The sequence below is a fragment of the Melanerpes formicivorus genome, unplaced genomic scaffold, assembly GCF_026170545.1.
Source record: "Melanerpes formicivorus ecotype bairdi unplaced genomic scaffold, bMelFor1.0.p_v2 SCAF_77, whole genome shotgun sequence".
Classification (NCBI taxonomy): domain Eukaryota; kingdom Metazoa; phylum Chordata; class Aves; order Piciformes; family Picidae; genus Melanerpes; species Melanerpes formicivorus.
In genome coordinates this window covers 2927613-2940098 of record NW_027142429.1, presented here as the reverse complement: position 1 = coordinate 2940098, position 12486 = coordinate 2927613, and the positions used below count along the sequence as shown (strand labels likewise).

The 12486-nt window shown below is 54.5% G+C and overlaps 1 protein-coding gene across 3 annotated transcripts in view; it reads right to left on the bottom strand.

Moving 5' to 3' along the window:
* Positions 1-12486, bottom strand: part of EHMT1 (euchromatic histone lysine methyltransferase 1) — a 143906-nt gene that overhangs the window by 130943 nt on the left and 477 nt on the right. Inside the window, exon 1 of one of the 3 annotated variants that reach the window (XM_068164148.1) lies at positions 11575-11933. The exons of 1 other annotated variant lie outside the window; for it this stretch is intronic. The gene's annotated coding sequence lies outside the window, so the exon portion shown is untranslated. Of the gene's footprint in view, positions 1-9516; positions 9566-11574; positions 11934-12486 lie in introns of those variants that run through there. One more of the 3 variants, XM_068164151.1, reaches the window with a different exon arrangement.

The following is a 12486-nucleotide window of genomic DNA, read 5'->3' as shown; positions in this document are numbered from 1 at the left end:
AAGCAGCAGCCAGGGCAATAAAACCTGTGCCTTGTAATTCCAGCCGGCACCAGCATTTGCATCTGCAGCAGCTAAGGGAAATTACAGCCTGCTGTCAGACTGGGGCAGAAGATAAATGATGTCTATAAAAGAACCTCCAAGAGGATAGTCTGGAGGTGTGGATTTGAGGAGGCATCAAACCAATCAGTTTTCATAATAGACTTAAATGACTAAGACTGATGTGCTATCGACACAGAGCTGGGAGAGAAAAGGTGCCGAAGCTCTTAGAAACCCAACAGTGCAGCTTTATCACCAGCACAAAGGAGACTTCCAGCAGGAAAGGAGAACATAAAACTCACAAAGAAATCCCCCCCAAAAGTAGGAGTTGGTGCAGGGTGTGTGACAGACACCTGGGCTAAAGGCTGCAAACAAAAAACCAATGAGAAATCAACTTGCACTGAGTGGGAAACAAAGTGGAAACAGAATGGTGGAAGGGGAAGGGACCTGTAAAGCTCATCCAGTCCAACCCCCCTGCACTCAGCAGGGACAGCTGCAGCTGGAGCAGGGTGCTCAGAGCCTCAGGACCTGGAATGGTTCCAGGGATGGGACATCTACCACCTCTTTGGGCAACCTGGGACAGGCTCTCACTGCCATCAGTGTCAAACATTTCGTCCTTCTCTCCAGGCTGAATCTTCCTCTTTTAGTTTCAAACCATCACCTCTTCTCCTGTCACAAGTCTGTCCCCAGCTTGCTTTCAGTACTGCAAGGCCACCAGAAGGTCTCCCTGGAGCCTTCTCTCCTCCAGGCTGCACAACCCCAACTCTCTCAGCCTGGCCTCACAGCAGAGGGCTTCCAGCCCTGCCAGCACTGCTGTGGCCTCCTCTGGCCCTGCTCCAACAGGTCCCTGGCTGTGCTGTGCTGAGGGCTCCAGAGCTGCCTTAGCACTGCAGGTAGGGTCTCAGCAGAGCTGAGCAGAGGGGCAGAATCCCCTCCCTGCCCCTGCTGCCCATAACAACCAGGACAGACTGACCTCCCCTCACTGCTCTCTTCCAAGGACACGAGCTGCAGGCTGTGCTAAGCACTCCCCACTGTAAATTCCCTGAAGGCAAAGCCGACAAATCTTCAGCACGTGTGCTCAGCAGCAGTTTGTTTGCTCACTGGTGGCATCTCCCCACTCCAGGGGGATGCTGATTAAAAGCCAGCACAGCTCTGCCCCTCGCCCCAGCACATGCTCTGAAAGCTAGAGGATCTGGCACTAGAGCAAGAGCAAACATTCCACCTCACCCAAAGGCCATCTTTAGAGGGACATTTGCTGCTTCTCCTCCAAGTGTGACAACGGAAAAAGAAGAGATGAAATATTCCAGATGTCATCTCCCGGTCCTGTAGGACACATACTTATAAGCACCCATCTTTGCCTATTTAGCAGGCATTAAAGCACTGATTTGAACCAAGGTATCCAAGGAGCACTAAAAAAACACCCCAACCCCAACCCCTTCCTAATCCAAGGAACAAAAGGATTTCTCTCTCTGGATTTCGTGGCACCCTTAACACCTAAACCATTTTGAGCTGACAGAAGCTATGACAAACAAGCCTCGTGTCTTGGTTACCAGTTGAGCAGTGGTGCTGGCTTCTGCAAAGCCTTCTGGGTGTTGATTTAATCAATCAAATATTAATAATGCTCCTCAATTAATGAAATATTTAGACTCACGCTTTATGTGCTGACAATCTGGAGGTCTGTGCTCAGGCTTGCAGGGCCCAGAGGATGCTACGCGCAAGCAGCCTCCCTGTTAAAGCTTTCATCTGCCCAACAGAGATACTCTCCTCTTTACACTGATCAAACACATTTGACAAGGTGTAAATTTGCTACCTAACCCACACCCCCACCCCCCTGACATGAGAAATGCATGGAAAAAATAAGGTCATTTCTTCAGGGCTTGACAGGGCTCTGGGCAGCCTGATCTAGCTGAGGATGCCCCTGCTCACTGCAGAGGGGGTTGCACTGGATGACCAGGAGAAGTGTGGCCAGCAGGGCAAGGGAGGTGATTCTCCCCCTCTGCTCAGCTCTGGGGAGACCCCACCTGGAGTCCTGCCTCCAGTTCTGGAGCCCCTATTACAGGAGGGACAAGAGGGATCTGGAGGTGTTGGAAGGTGTCCAGAGCAGGGCCAGGAGGATGAGCAGAGGGCTGGAGCACCTCTCCTATGAGGACAGACTGAAGGAGTTGGGACTGTTCAGTCTGGAGAAGAGAAGGCTCCCAGGTGACCTCCTTGTGGCCTTCCAGGATCTGAAGGGGGCTACAGGAAGGCTGGGGAGGGACTGCTCAGGATCTCAGGGAGTGATAGGACTAGGGGGAATGGAATGAAGCTGGAGGTGGGGAGATTGAGGCTGGAGGGGAGGAGGAAGTTCTTCCCCATGAGAGTGGTGAAGCCCTGGACTGGGTTGTCCAGGGAGGTAGTTGGGGCCCTGTCCCTGGAGGTGTTTAAGGCCAGGCTGGATGAGGCCCTGGCCAGGCTGATCTAGTGTGGGGTGTCCCTGCCCATGGCAGGGGGGTTGGAACTGGGTGATCCTTGTGGTCCCTTCCAACCCTGACTGATACTATGATACTAAAAGTGCAAGAGACTGAAAGCCTCACCTCCGCTTCAGCACGGGTCCTGGTGCCATCCCAGCTGGAGGCACTGCCTCTGCAGCCCCCCAAATCCTCCCCTCCAGGCATGGCTGGGATTCCCAGGGCACCCAGAGCAGACATAAAATGATAGAATCATAGAATCCTTTGGGTTGGAAAGCTGGAGCACCTCTGCTATGAGGACAGGCTGAGGGAGTTGGGGCTGTTCAGTCTGGAGAAGGCTCCGAGGAGACCTAATTGTGGCCTTCCAGGATCTGCAGGGGGCTACAAGAAAGCTGGGAAGGGAATTTTGAAGGTGTCAGGGAGGGATAGGAATGGGGATGGTGAGAGCGTAGCACAGGCCACCCAGGGAGGTGGTGGAAGCCTCATCCCTGGAGGTGTTTGCAGCCAGGCTGGATGTGGCTGTGAGCAACCTGCTGCAGTGTGAGGTGTCCCTGCCCATGGCAGGGGGGTTGGAACTGGCTGAGCCTTGAGGTCCCTTCCAACCCTGACAATTCTCTGATTCTAAGATCATGGAGTCCAACCATCAGCCCAGCACCACCATGGCCATTAAACCACGTCCCCAAGTGCCACATCCTTACACGCCAGCTCACGTGCAGCTTTCCACCCACCAGCACCCCCAAGTCCTTCTCCACAGGGGGTTGCTCTCCAGCCCTTCAATCAAGAGAGGATAAATGAAGCTACAAAGATGTTGTGAGTGGACAGATGTCTATGGCTTTGCTGCCCAGCTGCTCCCACCTGGGCTGAGCTAACACTGCACTGAAACCCTTAGCCAGCCTGGAGGCAGGACAGGGCTCTGAAGTCAAGAGGCCTTTGGACATCTGCAGTCACCAGACACAGAGGGACCTCCTGATACTGTGACAGGAGTACTTTCCATTCCCAAACCAACAGCTGTCATTCTGAAACTCATTAATCCTTCCCTTGCATTCCATCATGTGCATGTTGAAACATCATGATGGAAACATCATTATGATATTTGAGAGCACCTCCCAGTGCTCTGCATCAGCAGTAGGAAACATCCCCAACTAGCACTGAAGCTGGATAACATGGTTTGGGTAATCTGCCTTCTGGCTTTGAGCCTTCAGGAGAAATTACCTCTGAAAAGTTCCTCTGACACAGCAAGGACTGGAAATGTGGGGCTGGAGAGGAGGAGAGCAGCTGAGACTCTCAGGACTCCAGGAGCTCATGCTTAACAGGGAGAAGGGGAAAGGAACCATCAATTTCCCTGCACTCAAATGCATCAGCAGGTCATGGCCAATAATCCTGAGGAGACCAGAGTTCTCTTCTGCCACTTAAGGAGCTAAAAACCATCTGTGCACACATCTACACTTGAGTGAAGTTAATGCCAAGTCTGAGGCAGCACTCTGAAGCACACAGAGACTCTCAACTCAACCAAGGCAGTTAACCAGCAGCACATTTCACTTTGGACACCTGCACTGCAGTTCCCTCCCCAGAGAGGTGCCCATGCTCTCATGCTGTGCCCTCTGCAGATGCCTCAAGCCACCAGATTCATCCTGGCTGCCCTCTGCCCTCAGAAGCAAGGAGCACCACATTCCTCTTCTCAGCAACAAGACAAGCACAAGCAGGCATGTGTTTCTGCAGCACGAGCCTCCTGGCCTCAGCTCAAACCCTCTGCCCCAAATCAGGGCCCATGGGGCTGTTCTGCAGTCTTTAGGCACCACTGGCAGCTCCACTCACCTCAAGCTGCTCAGCTCCCCAGTCCTCAGGCTGCTGGCTTTGGATGCTGTAGCTACAGCAAGCTCATCACCACCTCCTGGGTGATGTTCTGGCCTAGCTGACCCGAGAACTTATCATCACTTTGAATGTTTTTATCCCTGTTTGCATGATTTTACATTTCCCTGTAACAAGGAGGCTCAGTCACTTACCTGGCTCTGTGCTGAGTTTCTCCATGCCAGCTCACTTCTCTGGCTCCACATTTACCTCCTCCCTCTCCCATGTGCTGTCTCTGCAGGATGCTTCAGCCGTATGCAAACAGAAGTGGACCTGAATTTTCTGCTCTACCAGTCCATCCCACTCACCTTCTCCCTCTCCTAACTGGCACTGCTCACCACTGCCTCTGAGAGCTCTCCCTTGAGGAGAGATGACACAGGGAAGGGCAGATTTAATATTTACCAGCCCACCTCCACCCTGAGCTGCTCCCTTGGCCACACAGGCAGCTCAGCCCTACGCTGTGTGGGCTCGCCTTGCTCAGCAGCTGCCTGCAGCCTGTGTCAGGCAGCAGGGTTTGGACTGGGACACCAAACTATCCCAAGGTGAATGTGGGCAAAAGGAGCTGGCCCGGAGGCAAGAGAATGGTGGGGAGCTGGCTGGGCACTAAGGGAACAGGAATCCTCCTGGAAGAACAATTCCTGCTTGCCACAAAGATGATCCAAGGGCTGGAGCACCTCTGCTGTAAGGACAGGCTGAGGGAGCTGGGGGTGTTCAGCCTGGAGAAGAGAAGACTCCAGGGAGACCTTAGAGCTGCCTTCCAGCTCCTGAAAGGATCCTACAGGAAGGCTGCAGAGAGACTTTTCCTGAGGGTGTCTGGAGACAGGATAAGGGGAAATGGTTTGAAGCTGAGGGGGAGCAGGTTTAGACTGGATCTGAGGAAGCTGTTCTTCAGCACAAGGGTGGTGAGACTCTGGCACAGGTTGCTCATGGTGGATGCCTCCTCCATGGAGCTGTTCAAGGCCAGGCTGGATGAGGCCTTGAGCAGCCAAGCCTAGCTGAGAAGTGTCCCTGCCCATGGCAGGGAGGTTGGAACTGGATGGTGTTCAAGGTCCCTTCCAACCCAAGCCATTCTATCATTCTGTGATTGCTTCATACCCTGCCTGTGCTAGAAGTCTTTAATTAAAAGCAGGAAAGCTTTTCTGTCTCAGACACAGCAACACCAGCACCAAGCCATGCTGTCATTACAGTTTGTTCAGGGTTTATACACATTCCAGGAGCCTGGCAGCCAAGCTAAGCCAGTGGGGCCATAGCAAACTCTTCTACTCCCTGCCAGATTTACTTCACCACTTCAACCAGTTGCCAGCCATCACCAAGGGGATGTGCCTGCCCACACGTTGATTCATAGAATGGTTTGGCTTGCAATGGACCTCAAAGATCATCCTGTTCCAACCCCCCTGCCATGGACAGGGACACCTCAGTATCAGCCTCACAGTATAACTTAGGTTGGAAAGGACCTCGAAGATCATCAAGTCCAACCTATCAACACAGACCTCATGACTAGACATTGGCACCAAGTGCCACATCCAATCCCCTCTTGAATGCCTCCAGGGATGGGGACTCCACCACCTCCCTGGGCAGCACATCCCAATGACCAATGACTCGCTCGGTGAAGAACTTCCTCCTCACCTCGAGTCTAAACCTCCCCTGGCACAGCTTGAGACTGTGTCCTCTTGTTCTGGTGCTGCTTGCCTGGGAGAAGAGACCAACCCCTTCCCGGCCACAACCACCCCTCAGGTAGTTGTAGAGGGCAATGAGGTCTCCCCTGAGCCTCCTCTTCTCCAGGCTAAGCAACCCCAGCTCCCTCAGCCTCTCCTCACAGGGCTGTGCTCAAGGCCTCTCCCCAGCCTTGTTGCCCTTCTCTGGACACCTTCAAGTGTTTCGATGTCCTTCTTAAACCTCCCATTAGATCAGGCTGCTCAAGGCCTTGGCCAACTTGGCCTTGATCACCTCCAGATGGACTCACACCACCTCTCCCTGATCCATCTGAGGCACAGACAGCAAGGTGAGCCTCTCAGTGGCAACCTTCATCTCCCACCACAGTCAGGGAAGGGGAAAATCTCCAGAAGCACACAAGCAGGCTCCTTGAAACACTCAGTCTTGCACAAAACATAATCCCCTACCACCTTCCCCTCTTCTGAGGATCCAAACTACAGGCACCAGCTCTGCTGTGCTGCAAGCTAGGCAAAAGTAAGAGGAAGAAGCCCTGATGCCATCTCTTCCCCAGCTCTGCTTCTGCAGCAGGGATGCCACACAGGCAGCACTGCCCCAGCTTCAGGAGGGACAGGAGAGATCACAAAATGCCAGGCAGGCTGCTAAAGAGCAAGGCCCCAGCTGATCAGTGGCAACACCACAGCAGCAGTCCCTAATCAGGCTGCCATCAGCTGCTCTCATGCACCTTTGGCAGCCCTCCCCCGGGGCCGGGCGCAGCTCTCTGCCAGCCGCTAAGGGCTGCCGATGCCCTCCTCAGCTGGCACAGCTGGCGGCAAGCAGAGCGCCTGGCCAGCTCAATCTGCCAGCACAGCTCCAACCAGCTCCCTCCACAGAAGAGCTGTTTGTTTGTTTTGCTGCTTCTTGTTAGGGTGTTTGCTGGTAATTGCATCTCCCCCAGGACTTTTGCTGACACAGCTTCGGGGACAGCAATTTCCTTGCCTCCGTGGCCAGAGAACTAAGTCGGCAAACTTCTGAGGCGCAGCCCAAGGCTCCGCTTTGGGAAGCAGAAAATAGGCTGCCTGGGTCTGAAAGCAGCTCTGAACTGCTGCAGCTCTGTCCACAGCAAGGACTTTAATTAGTGTGACAATTTCAGGAAGGCAAAATGAACAATCATCCTCTCCAGGCAGGGTAATTATATCAGCAGAGCTTGTTTTAAAGTACAGCCCAGGCCTCTGTCTCTGCCTTGACCCAACAAAACCTTCTCCAGATGCTTTCTTCAGTTCTCTTGGCTGAGCCACGTTCGCTTAACACAACTGAAGGGCACTCCTAAGGCTTTCTTCAAACTTCAGAAGTCACATTTGCCCATCCTGTGGTTATTTGAAGCTCTGGTATGATTCAAGTTTCTTTTACTTGGAAGAAAAGGATGAGCTCCCAGAGGGGCCTGTGCCAGCCCACAGCTTGCTCAGCACACAAGAATCCATCTTACAAAAGGGGATACAATCACAGAATGCTTTTGGATGGAAGAGATCTTTCAGACCATTCAGTCCAACCATGCTCTAACTCTAACAAGGCTGGGGCTAAACCACAGCCCTCAGCACTACATCTCTGCCTCTTTCAAACACCTCCAGGGATGGGGATTCAGCTGCCTCCCTAGGGAGCCTGTTCCAGTGTTTGAGAATCCCTTCAGTGAAAAGGTCTCTTCTAATATCCAAGCTAAATGGAGAGATGATAGCATCCACTTGACAAGAGGAAAATTCTGTCCTGCACAGGGCAGTGTGGAATCTTAATGTGCTAACAGAGTAACCCCTGTGTGAAACACTCTAATGGATAAAGTTACAGAATCACAGATCATAGAATGGCTTGGGCTGGAAGGGACCCCCAAAGGTCATCCAGTCCAACCCCCCTGCAGTCAGCAGGGACATCCTCCACTGGATCAGGTTGCTTAGAGCCTTGTAGAGCTTGACCTTGAATAACTCCAGGGATGGGGCCTTGACTACCTCCCTGGACAACCTGTTCCAGTGCTGCATCACCCTCGTGGTATAAACTCTCCTTACTAGGGGTTTAGCATCAGAGAAGTGAAAAAGAATCCTTCTTTCTTCATACAAAGGCACAGCTAAAATGCTGCACACCACACTCACCCTGGTGCTCCAGAGGAGACTGAACCCAGCTGGAAACACACCCATTTTGCCTCTGTTCCCAATCTCATGCCAATACAGTATCAATTATTCCTACACAGAATTGTTCCAACTGGAAAGGACCTCCAAGTTCATCCAGCCCCCCTGTCAAGCTACAGCATTAACACCTCCCTTGCAGCACCAAGACAAACAGCTGTCCTGCAGCTATCAAAGCATGCAGGCTTCAGACAGCTCACGAAGGAGAGAAGATGATGATGAGGCTTCAAATGCACCAGCTTCTCCTGATGTGGCTTACTGACACAGGCTCCTTCCCCAGCCCTGGGAAAGCAAAGCAAAGCAAAGCCCTCTCCTCACGTGTGACACCAGCTGTAAATGAGAGAGGAGGGAGGGCAGGGCAGGGCAGGCCTGAAAGGAGCGCTGGATTTCACCTCACCTGCAAAACAGAAAGTGGGAAACTGAAGAAGCCATCTACGTGCTCACAGCTCAAAGGCACTGCTCATTAGGTCCTGCCTTTTCCTATTATCACTCCTGCACTCAGTGGCCTATTACAGCAACCTCCTTTCAGCCGGGGCCCCGTGAATAGGCAGCGCTTTGACAGCGCCTTGCCCCTTAATCCAGTGGGGAGCTCATTGAACGGGCGGAGGGGCTGCCTGCAGAGCTCCGGCACCAGCTGGCTGGGGGGATGAGAGCAAGGATCAAAGCCAGGGCAAAGCCTCAGCACCACCAGCCTGATCTGAGAAGCTGCTCAGCCTGCTGAGTTCCTCAGCCTTACAGCCCGGGGAGCTGCTGGGTGCTGCAGCGCTGGGAGCTCCGGGCTGGGCTGCGGGTGCTGCGTGGCGAGGAGTCTGTCCCCTCTGTGGCTTGCACGCCGCCTCTGTGCTCCAAAGATCAAAGCTGCATCTCCAGGAGAAAAAAGATGTAACAGATCAGAGCAGATAGGAGGGAGGAAAATGATGACAAATGCAGTGTGACTTCTGAAGAGAAGCACTTCGTTCAAAGCCGCACACACACCTTCCTCCCCGCTTGGCACACTGGCGCCAGCCCGCTGCAGGGCAGCACCAGCCCGATGGAGCGGTGAGGCCTGAAACCTCCCTCTCCGAGCTCCCACCAAACCACCAGTTTAGGAAACACACCAACCACCAGATCAGCTCATTCTCTTCACAAACAGGAGCAGCAGCAGCAAATTCAATGAATCTGCAGGATCACAGAACTGGCTGAGCAAGACGAGCTCGATGCCTTCAACTTTAATCTTCAGCGCTGCATTCATAGTAGGTGGAAAAGACATCAGAGCCCCAAACTGCCTGGATACAAGACACCTGCTAAAGACAAGCACCAGCCAAACCAGGCTCCTCTGCAGCAGCGTGGTCACTGTACCTAATGTCTGCAGCACAGCTACTTACCTGGCAGCTCAACCAAGGGATTAGTTGGAGCAGCCTCTGGGTAAGGCAGCCAGAAGAGAACAGCCACCCAAGTTTACAGCTCAAGAACTTCTCCTCGTGACTTTGGTGCTCAGAGAGATTCTCCCTCACTCATCAACATAAGATTAGGCAAGAAGTTATCCTATGCTGGCCATTCTGTCTGGAGTTCTGCAGAGGCGGTGTGGACACTCCCTAGAGATAGTCAGACAGACAGCACTCCTCCAGCTGGCCCACCCCCACCCAGCTCTGCTCAGAGCAAACATCTCCTCCCAGCAACACACCTCTGCACCTCTCTCCACCAAGTGAAACAATCCCTTGTCTCTGCTCCATCTTGCACGAGGCAGAACACCACAGTTTTGGGCTGTCACTCCTTGCTCTGCCCCAGCAACGCTGGGGAAGCAAAAAGCATCTCCTCCAGCCTCTGAATTCCAGCCTGATGGATACCAACTTCCTCCCCTCTGCCCTCAAAAAGCAGATCTGGTCACAGCTTTCTCTGAGTTTATGGGGGGAGGGGAGGAGAGGACTTGAACTCCAAGTGAGTCACCATTCCTGCTCCATAATCACAGCAACATCTGGGGATATTAAGCCAGGAAGAGGAATGTTTCTTTAATGCTCTGCACAGACAGCAGAGCAGCCAGGACTCCTGGGAGGTGCTGCCCAAAATAAAAGGTGTGCACCTGTAGTGTAAAGACCACTAAGAGTTGATGAGTTACAAGCAGACTCCTGCCCTGGTTACAGCTATTCTCCTGAAAGCAATCCCACCCAGGCAGCCAAAGGCAAAACAGGACCATGGAGTCACTGAAGCACCTGAGGGCTGATTCCTCTATCACAAGGTGAAGAGCTGATCCTCTTTAAAGGTACAAAGGAATCACAGAATGTTAGAGTGCCTCACCCAGCCCAACCCCCCTGCCAGAGCAGCATCACCCAGGGCAGGTCACACAGGAACACATCCAGGTGGGTTTTGAAAGTCTCCACAGAAGAAGACTCCCCAACCTCTCTGGGCAGCCTGCTCCAGGGCTCGGGCAGCCTGCTCCAGGGCTCTGCAACCCCCACAGTGAAGAGGTTTTTCCTTATGTTCACATGGAACCTCCTCTGCTCCTATCACTGGCTCCATCCTGACACTGCCCTTCATAGCTTTATAAACAGGAATGAGGTCACCCCTCAGGCTCCTCTGCTCCAAGCCCCAGCTCCCTCAGTCTGCCCTCACAGGGAGATGTTCCACTGCCTTCAGCAGCTTTGTGGCTCTGTGCTGCACTCTTTCAAGCAATTCCCTGAGGTCCTTCCTGAACTGAGGGGCCCAGAACTGGACACAGTATTCCAGATGCAGCATTACCAGGGCAGAGTAGAAGGGGAGAGGCAGCAGGACCAGGCCTTGAGAGGCAGTTGTGGTGGAAGGGAAAGCCTTGGACAAAACTGCAACCAAAGATGAGGGAAATCTTGTCCGAGTAATGAACTTTAGCCTGGAGAAGAGGAGGCTCAGGGGAGACCTTCTTGCTCTCTACAACTTCCTGAAGGGAGGCTGTAGCCAGGTGGGGGCTGGTCTCTCCCAGGCAAGCAGCACCAGAACAAGAGGACACAGTCTCAAGCTGTGCCAGGGGAGGTTTAGGCTGGAGGTGAGGAGAAAGTTCTTCCCAGAGAAAGTTGTTAGCCATTGGGATGTGCTGCCCAGGGAGGTGGTGGAGTCCCCATCCCTGGAGGTGTTCAAGAGGGGACTGGATGTGACACTTTGAGCCATGGTTTAGCAGTCAGGAGGTGTTGGGTGACAGGTTGGACTTTCAGGTCTTTTCCAACCTTGTTGATTCTGTGATTCAATCTTTCCTTGCAGTACTTCCCCTTGCATGGCCATGCCACAAACTCCATCCCAAACAGGGCAGAGGTTCCCTCTGAATAGAGGGGGAAGCTGGGACAGGCCACAGCACAGCCTGTCACAGCTGGACTGGAAGGTGTAACCCAGCTGTTGGGAGATGCTGCTGAGCAGCTGCTCACAGCTACAGAGCACCACTCACCTCCACCTCGCTCCCTGTGCTTACGAATGCTCACCTGTGTAATTATCTCCTCACTGTCTTTGTGCAGCCCAAGGCTCAGCAGCCAGCACCCTGCAAGCTGATGCTCACTCCAGGGCAAACAGACTCGTGAGACGTTTATGTTCTCCAACACAACTAAGGGGAAAGTTTCGCTCTGGCACTGAGCACCACCGCAGGTGCAGGCAGGGTTTCAGCTCCGTGTGCCGCCGGCACAGCGGGATGGGGGAGCTGAGCCGCGCTGTGCTCTTCGGGGACATCCACAGACCCGGCTAATTAAAGCTAATAGTCATTACGCGGCAAAGGCGGTTTTCTGTGGGGACTTTGGAAGCGATCCCGGCGCTCGCCTTGCGCTCCGAGCGAGCATCTCAGGCCGCTAAGCCAACCATGGGAACACAGGCTGCGTGCGGCTGGCAGCCCGGCCTCGCCGAGGAGCTGCTGCAGCTCCCGCACATCGCAGCCCGCTCCCCTCGGCTCGCCGGGAGGCACTTTTCCCTCCCCGGGAGCAGGGGCAAGCCGGGGGCCTGCTCCAGCAGGCAGTACAGGAGAGGCTCCGAAGAGACCTCGGAGGGTTTTCTGCGGGGAAACTCAAGAGACGTGCCGGCCGAAGGCGCCCCCGCAGCCCCGCCAGAGCCGGGCCCGCCCCAGGCGCGGCTGGCTCCCGCAGACGGCTCCCCGAGCCGCGGGGCTGCCGGGCAGGGCACGGCGAGCTGCGGCCTCCCTGCGCCGCCGCCGGGGCCAGGCCGCGCCAGGCCGCGCGCCGGCTCCTCCCGCCGCGCGGGGCCAGACCGCCGGGGGCGGGCCAGGAGCGGGGCCGGGGCCGCCCCGCCGCTGCTGCGCGGGCGCGGCGCTCTGCATGTCTCGCGCCTGCCCCCGCGCGGGCGCCGGCCCGCCGCCCGGGACCATGCATGGCTCATAGCGGCGGCCTCGC